We start from the raw sequence: 6631 nt of genomic DNA on the forward strand, positions 1-6631 counted from the left end.
TGAGAACATAGGACAGCAACATTTCCCTATCAGTTAGCCACATTTTGGAAATTCAGACTCCTATCTCCACCTCATAGTTGCCCCAGAGATGGTAGCCTGGAATATCTCACCAGGCCTCACCTAGCCTTCCCTCCATAACATTTTCTACCCACTCACACTCTCAAGGGAATAAGCAAGTCAGCCCATCTCTGGGTGAGAAACATGGCTGGGTGAAGGATGACTGCTAGTCACTGATACAAATTGAAGTAATTGTAGGTTCTTGTAGGTTTCAGTTCATAAAGTTTGCCGTATTTTTTCCCAGTAATTTTTAGTGGTTCTTAGTAGTTCTAGGACCTATCCTTTACCCATTTAATCATTTTCAACCATGCTCCCAAAGTATGGTAGAACCAACTTGGAGCAAATTGTTCCTATTCATTTTCATTTTAAAAATAGAATCTTTAAAGTCTTTGCAGGGAAAATGACCTAAAAAGCAAAGCTCTTGATTTACAAGAGCTAGGTTTCTGGAGGAAAAGAATTTAGTGTTATAAGAACTTGGCTTTCAGAATCTAGAGTCTGACAGGGGAAGGCCAGAATTTTCATCTGAACCATTTGTTGAACCCTGTGTGATAAGAGCATTTTCCAGCCACATAGAAAAGAAAAGCACCTTACAGAATGAACCTAAAGATTAGGAGGAAAGGGCAAGAGAGTTTGGTGTAAGGGTAGGTATTTGTTCTTTCAGTTATTTCCTACCCTCCTGTGCTACCCATACCCCTCATGTACATGCCAAAGTTCATAGAGAAAGAATGATAAAAATCCCCAGATGGGTTTGGAGAAATGAATAAAGAAGAAGCTTTATGTCTCATTTCTTTCTTCTGGGGATGTGCTTCTTGCAAAGCTCCAACCAGCAGCAGACCCAAAAGGGTTGTAAGGATGGTAGGTTGTATCTAAGCAGAGAAAACTAACATGACTGTGTACATTCATTCCCTTTCTCCTTGGCCACTCCCAGCAAACTTCAGTATCCCTTGCTTTGTAATCACAGAGTGTGAACACAGATAAATGTTACATTGTTATATAAATTATAAGAATGTTACATTGTTTAAGAATAAGTCACAGGAATGAACTGAAAAATAAGAATCATCCATGCCTTCCAGGGTATGGCTGTGGTGTGAGTTGAGGGGAACTCATACAAAAGGCATGACCTTTGGACGATGGCCTATGCTGGAGATAGGATGGAGGATGCAGATGATTCTTCAAGGGCTGTAGGACCAGCCCTACCCAATAAAATAGGAACAGAAGTAGCATGGGTTACCTTTAGGACTGAGGTGTTAAATATGCCTGTGGTCAATTCTATAGGCTTTGTTTTTGTGGAATCCTGCAAAAAGTCTATGCATTCCAGATGGTAGCACTATAAGAAAGTAGTACTTCTTTTAGCCTAGATCCCCGAGTGAATCACTAAAGAAGAACCTCCTGCCAGTCTGTATTAGAACGTGTAGCAAGAACAAGAATATATTTTAATTGTGTTAAACCACTGAGATTTGGGGGGATATTTGTTTCTGTAGCATAACATAGTCTACCCTGACTAATACAAGCTAATTTTCCTAGTTAGAAATAGAGTTATAACTTTATCTTTCTGAGTTTTATAATCTCTAAATTTTAATACTGCCACATACCTCAGATTGAACCATATGACATTGCCATTTTACAAAGTCAAAAAAAATTGAACATCAGCAATTTCATATAATTCAACCATAGTATTCTAAGGAAAGAACTTATAGACTCCCAGGTTTATACTTTTACTATAACTTAGTATTTAGGTTTATTTTTATTTAATGATAAACTAGGGCATGATTTCCATTGCTAAAGCAAAAACAAAAAACTGAATTCTTCCATTTTGTTTTCAAACAACTTGAAATATGTTAGACTTGTCTTTCCTTTGGCAAGTGACATTACAATTATGTTATACAAGCAGAATATAAGTAGATTTAGGAAAGGGAGGCAGAGAAAAGGAGTTTTACTCTCATTTAGAATCCTGGTTTGAACAAGTATCCAGGATGGGGTAAAGATTTTTCTTTGAGATAATCCTATATTTCCTTTCAACTTCTATTTCCCTTCCTTGTTCTTTTATCCCTTCTCTTGGCCCCCAAAGATTTAAGAGTCAAGCTGTGTATCTCATTTCTAGGAATATCACCTAAGATTTATACCAATTGCCAAGAAGGGGATAAGCTGGCCATTATTAAAGGCATTAATATTCCAGAGCCTCACAAACAAGCCATAGTCACACAAGACTCAAAATCATGGAAAATAATAATGTCCACTATGTCAACAAATATTTATTGTCTACTGTGCACCACATGTATGCCAAGTACTGGACCATGGTGAGCCAAGTGAAGTCCCCGCCTTCATGAAGTTGCATTTTAATGAAACAAAAGATCAGAAACAAAAGTATAATATAACGTTAGGTACCAGTGGATGGCATAAGTAACATAAAATAGGGTAAGGGGCTAGTGGGAGGTAGAAGCCAATTTTTATACATGGCCAAGGAAGACCTTTTTAAGAAGAAGCTATGTAAGGGGAGGCCTGGCTGAAATGCAGGAGTAAGTCATAGGCTATGTGAATATCTGGGATGAGGAAAATTGCACTAAGAGAGATCATCATATAAAAAATCCATAAGTTGGAACTTATCTACATGATCAACTTGATGGAAGTGAGAGATAAAGGAAATCAATAAGAAAGAAGATCTAAGAAATAGGCCAAGGCCAAATCACGTAGGGCCTAGTAAGCCGCAGTGAAGACTGGATTTTGTTTGAAGCCCACATAGGGCTTTGAGCAAGGAGTGACAGATCTGATTTATATTGAGAAAAGATAGACTCCAGACATGAGTGCAAGCAGGAATACCAGTTATCAGGCAACTGTAGCAGTTCAGGGGAGAGATGATGATGGCTTAGTCTAGAAAGGCTGACAGTCTGGCCTGTAATATGATCACAGATGACATTTATTGAACATTCACTGACTAAGGGCTTTATAAACATTATCCTCATAACCACCATGTGGAGTAAGTATCATTTTTGGCCCCTGTTTACTAAGGAGGAAGCTGACATTTAAAGATGACAACTTGTCCCATTTCCATCAACTAGCCTGATTTACCAAGAAGGAGTGGATGCTTTGGTGGTGGACATGTGGTAGCTTACATACAAAGAGATGTGCAGCTTTTTCCTTAAATCATATACAGTATTGTAAAGCTAGGCTTGGAACTGCTGAGGCGCTCCTACTGCTGACCAGCACTGCTCCTGTGGCACAGTCAGGATCCCTAGCGATGGGCACCTGGACCTCCTGCAGATTCATCTGACAGGCAAGGGAGGGCAGGTGGAAGGCATTGGCTCCAGGCATCACAGGCACAGGTATGGAGCTGCACATACACACCACTGCCCTTGGAGCAAGTTGCTGACCAACATGAGGCAGAGTCTAGGATACTCACAGGGAGACTATGAAAAGCAGGTTGTCCTGTACAGTATTTATAATCAGTTATGATATAGAAATAGTTAAACATGTCAAGAAAGATAAATGAAAATATTATGAGGAACTGTTAAAGAACAGTCAAGATCATCTTATGCTGTATCCTTACCATTCATTGGATATTTTAGCAAGGTGCCTGAGGATAACACCATTTTCATCTCATACATCTGTATCTTTTGGAGGACATAATAAACAAGGAGAAAAGTTATGACTCATTACCCGGTTTTACTGCAGCTGACTGTCTAGCCTTCTTGGCACAGGAAGAAACCAATACATTGATCTGATGCATCAGTGTAGGTCATCAAAAACATTCAGAAGGAGAACAGTCCATGATCTTCTATCAGTGAAACCGCTGGAAATTGCCATAGAGGTGTGCTGGGTGGTGCAGGCTGGAAATATCACAGAGGGTGACTTAAGGATTTGCACTTTGCCTGACAAATGCAAATCATTATCATCGGTGCAGGCCCTCAACTCTCTGGATCACTACATGACAAGGTACTACATAGTTTATGTAACAAAGGATTTATTTATTTGGATGTACCAATCTCTGATGACAGTTATATAGCAGTTCCTCCTCTGGAAAGTTTTGTAATAAATTGAGTGCAAGGTGATTATTTTGAAACTCTAAGATATTTGTTTCAATAGTTAAAGCATATTAATGTTGAAGAATTTGCAAAGAGAGATAGACTTGTCTCTGGTTAAGAATACTGTCTCACTGTATGGCTGATAGGACTTTGCCCATTAGAAGGGACAAGTAATAAATTTGGAGTGACTTCATTCATCATGGAGGAATGTTCCGTCTGTAAACTAATTAAAGAGCACTTTAGATCCACACAAGATGCTGCTATCCTGGGGTGGCGGGAAAAGCAGTCCTGTACAAGAAACTTTGTCAGCTACTGACACTGATACAAATAGTCAAGAACACCGAGCTGACACAGCTGGGATATGCAGTTTGAATTTGTCTACAGGATATATAAAGCATATTGCATTCCTATTTGACTCAACTTTTACTGCCTTTTTTATGATGGGAAATCTACTTAAAAAGTCATGCAGTCACAGTGTCTGAAGCTGGCAAGCTCTCACATGAGTCTCTGGACAGCTTCCGTAAGTAACTGGAAAAGGTTTGGAGCACAGAGATATTTTGACCACACACTTACTTACTCTGAGAAACACAGCACTATTTCTGAGCCATAATAAAGATTTAATTGTGCAAACTGCACATTCAGACCCACCCAGTTAGGGTTTTCCTCTAGATCTCTTATGCTATGGAAATCTTCTTGGTTTGGACCCTGCAACTTGCAGGAGAGTTCTGAACAAAAATCACGCACTGCTTGTTTCCGTTGCTCCTCTTACCGACGAAAGGCCGCCTGTCATCAGCTATCCCAGATTGGATTGGCTGTCCAAAAAGTCAATTCTGTCTGTTTTAAACTGTACAATGACGACATCCCTGAGCAAGGACCACCATCTCTTTTACTGTCCAGAATAAACTGCCAGATACATTCCAGGGTTAAGATCGATTCCTAACATCTTGGGATCATGAGCCTGGGGTAGTTCCTACATCAGATGTGCTCATGATGTTGAATGATGCTTTAACATGTTCTGCACTTTTGATTCAGGGACATGGTTTGCATGGGATAGAAGAAACTATCCACACGCCATTTCCATTTGATGAAACAGAACTACAAGGAGAGTCTACTCGAGTCAGCGTGGGGGTTCATAAAGCACTGCAAATATTAAGGAGCATTTTTGTGGATATGTCACTGTGCTAAATGCTTCTAGCCAGTTGCAAATAGAAAACCCAGTGATGCTTCTGACAAAAGAGCAGGACCCGATTGGCTCTGGCTCAGATATATTTTTTTTTAAATAATAAATTTTATTTTTATATTCCCCATACAATTGCAGCCCCCCCATTCTGACCCCAATCCCTCCCCTCCCGCCCCCGCCCCCCTAAAAGTGTCTCTGGTTCATAGTTTTTTGTTGATTTTGATATTTTCTTTCTTATAGTTATTCATTTTCCTGGTCCCTTATTTAAGTTTTCTAGATTCCTGCTATGAGTGAGACCATCCGGTATTTTTCTTTTTCTTTTTGGCTTATTTCGCTGAGCATGATCCCTTCCAGTGCCATCCATGTTGCTGCAAATTGCATGTGTTTATCTTTTTTGAATGCTGAGTAATATTCCATGGTATATATGTACCACATCTTCTTGATCCAGTCATCTATTTTTGGGCATTTGGGTTGTTTCCAAAGCTTAGCTATTGTAAACAGTGCTGCTATAAACATAGGAGTGCAGGTGCTCTTTGGAATTGATGTTTCTGTGTCCTTTGGGTAAATACCTAGGAGTGGAATTGCTGGATCCTATGGAAGCTCTATGTTTAGTAGGTCCAGAAATCTCCACACAGCTCTCCACAGTGGTTGGACCAGTTTGCACTCCCACCAACAGTGCAGAATATAAATGGGAGTTCACAGTCGTTTGAAATGGCCATTGAGGAAGCAGCTCCAGGTTCAGCAACAAAGCCAAACTCTGTTGCCACAAAAGAAGCAGATTGGGTTCCTCTCAACCTGTGCTCTGGAATTCTACTGTTTAGTTCTAAATTAATCCAGGAAGTTTATAGAAAAATTGCTATACATGGCCTTTGCAGAAAAGAAAGCCTTCAAGACCTCTTACATTCCAGTAGAAAGCTCTCTGTACAAGTCCTTAAGTTTGTTCACTCACTCCAGGGAGGTGCTTCCATGCTGGGTAGTCACACAAAAGCTAGCTTTTCAAGTTTGCTTTCACGGTCCTCTTCTGCCAATGCGGGGGAATTAATATTTAAAGATGGCATTTTATCAGAATTGAGTGGACGCTCACTTATTGCCAGTCTCCATTTGCAGTTATTCAGTTGCATCATTTGTCACTCACACTTCCTGCCTTTTTCTTTTTAACCTTCACTTTATAGTGTCAGCCACTAAAAAGCATCTCTCTGTTACAGTGTGGTTCTTGCTTCACTGATGTTAGAAGATTAAGGGACATGCTCATGCTTTCTGAAGTTTTCCTTATTATTGCACTTCCTAATGCAACAAAGAGCTTTTTAGCATCCTGCACTGTATATTTACCTTAAGACAATCTGTATTTCTGGAGAATATACTTTATAGGCTTCGT

General features: G+C 39.7%; 1 pseudogene; it reads left to right on the top strand.

Annotated features, from left to right (window-relative positions):
• The first annotated feature begins 1187 nt into the window (after positions 1-1187).
• Positions 1188-6414, top strand: LOC119245738 (protein FAM91A1-like; annotated as a pseudogene).
• The last annotated feature ends 217 nt before the right edge of the window (positions 6415-6631 follow it).

The sequence above is a fragment of the Talpa occidentalis genome, unplaced genomic scaffold (assembly GCF_014898055.3).
Source record: "Talpa occidentalis isolate TD23 unplaced genomic scaffold, MPIMG_talOcc4v2.1 talOcc4.15, whole genome shotgun sequence".
Lineage (NCBI taxonomy): Eukaryota > Metazoa > Chordata > Mammalia > Eulipotyphla > Talpidae > Talpa > Talpa occidentalis.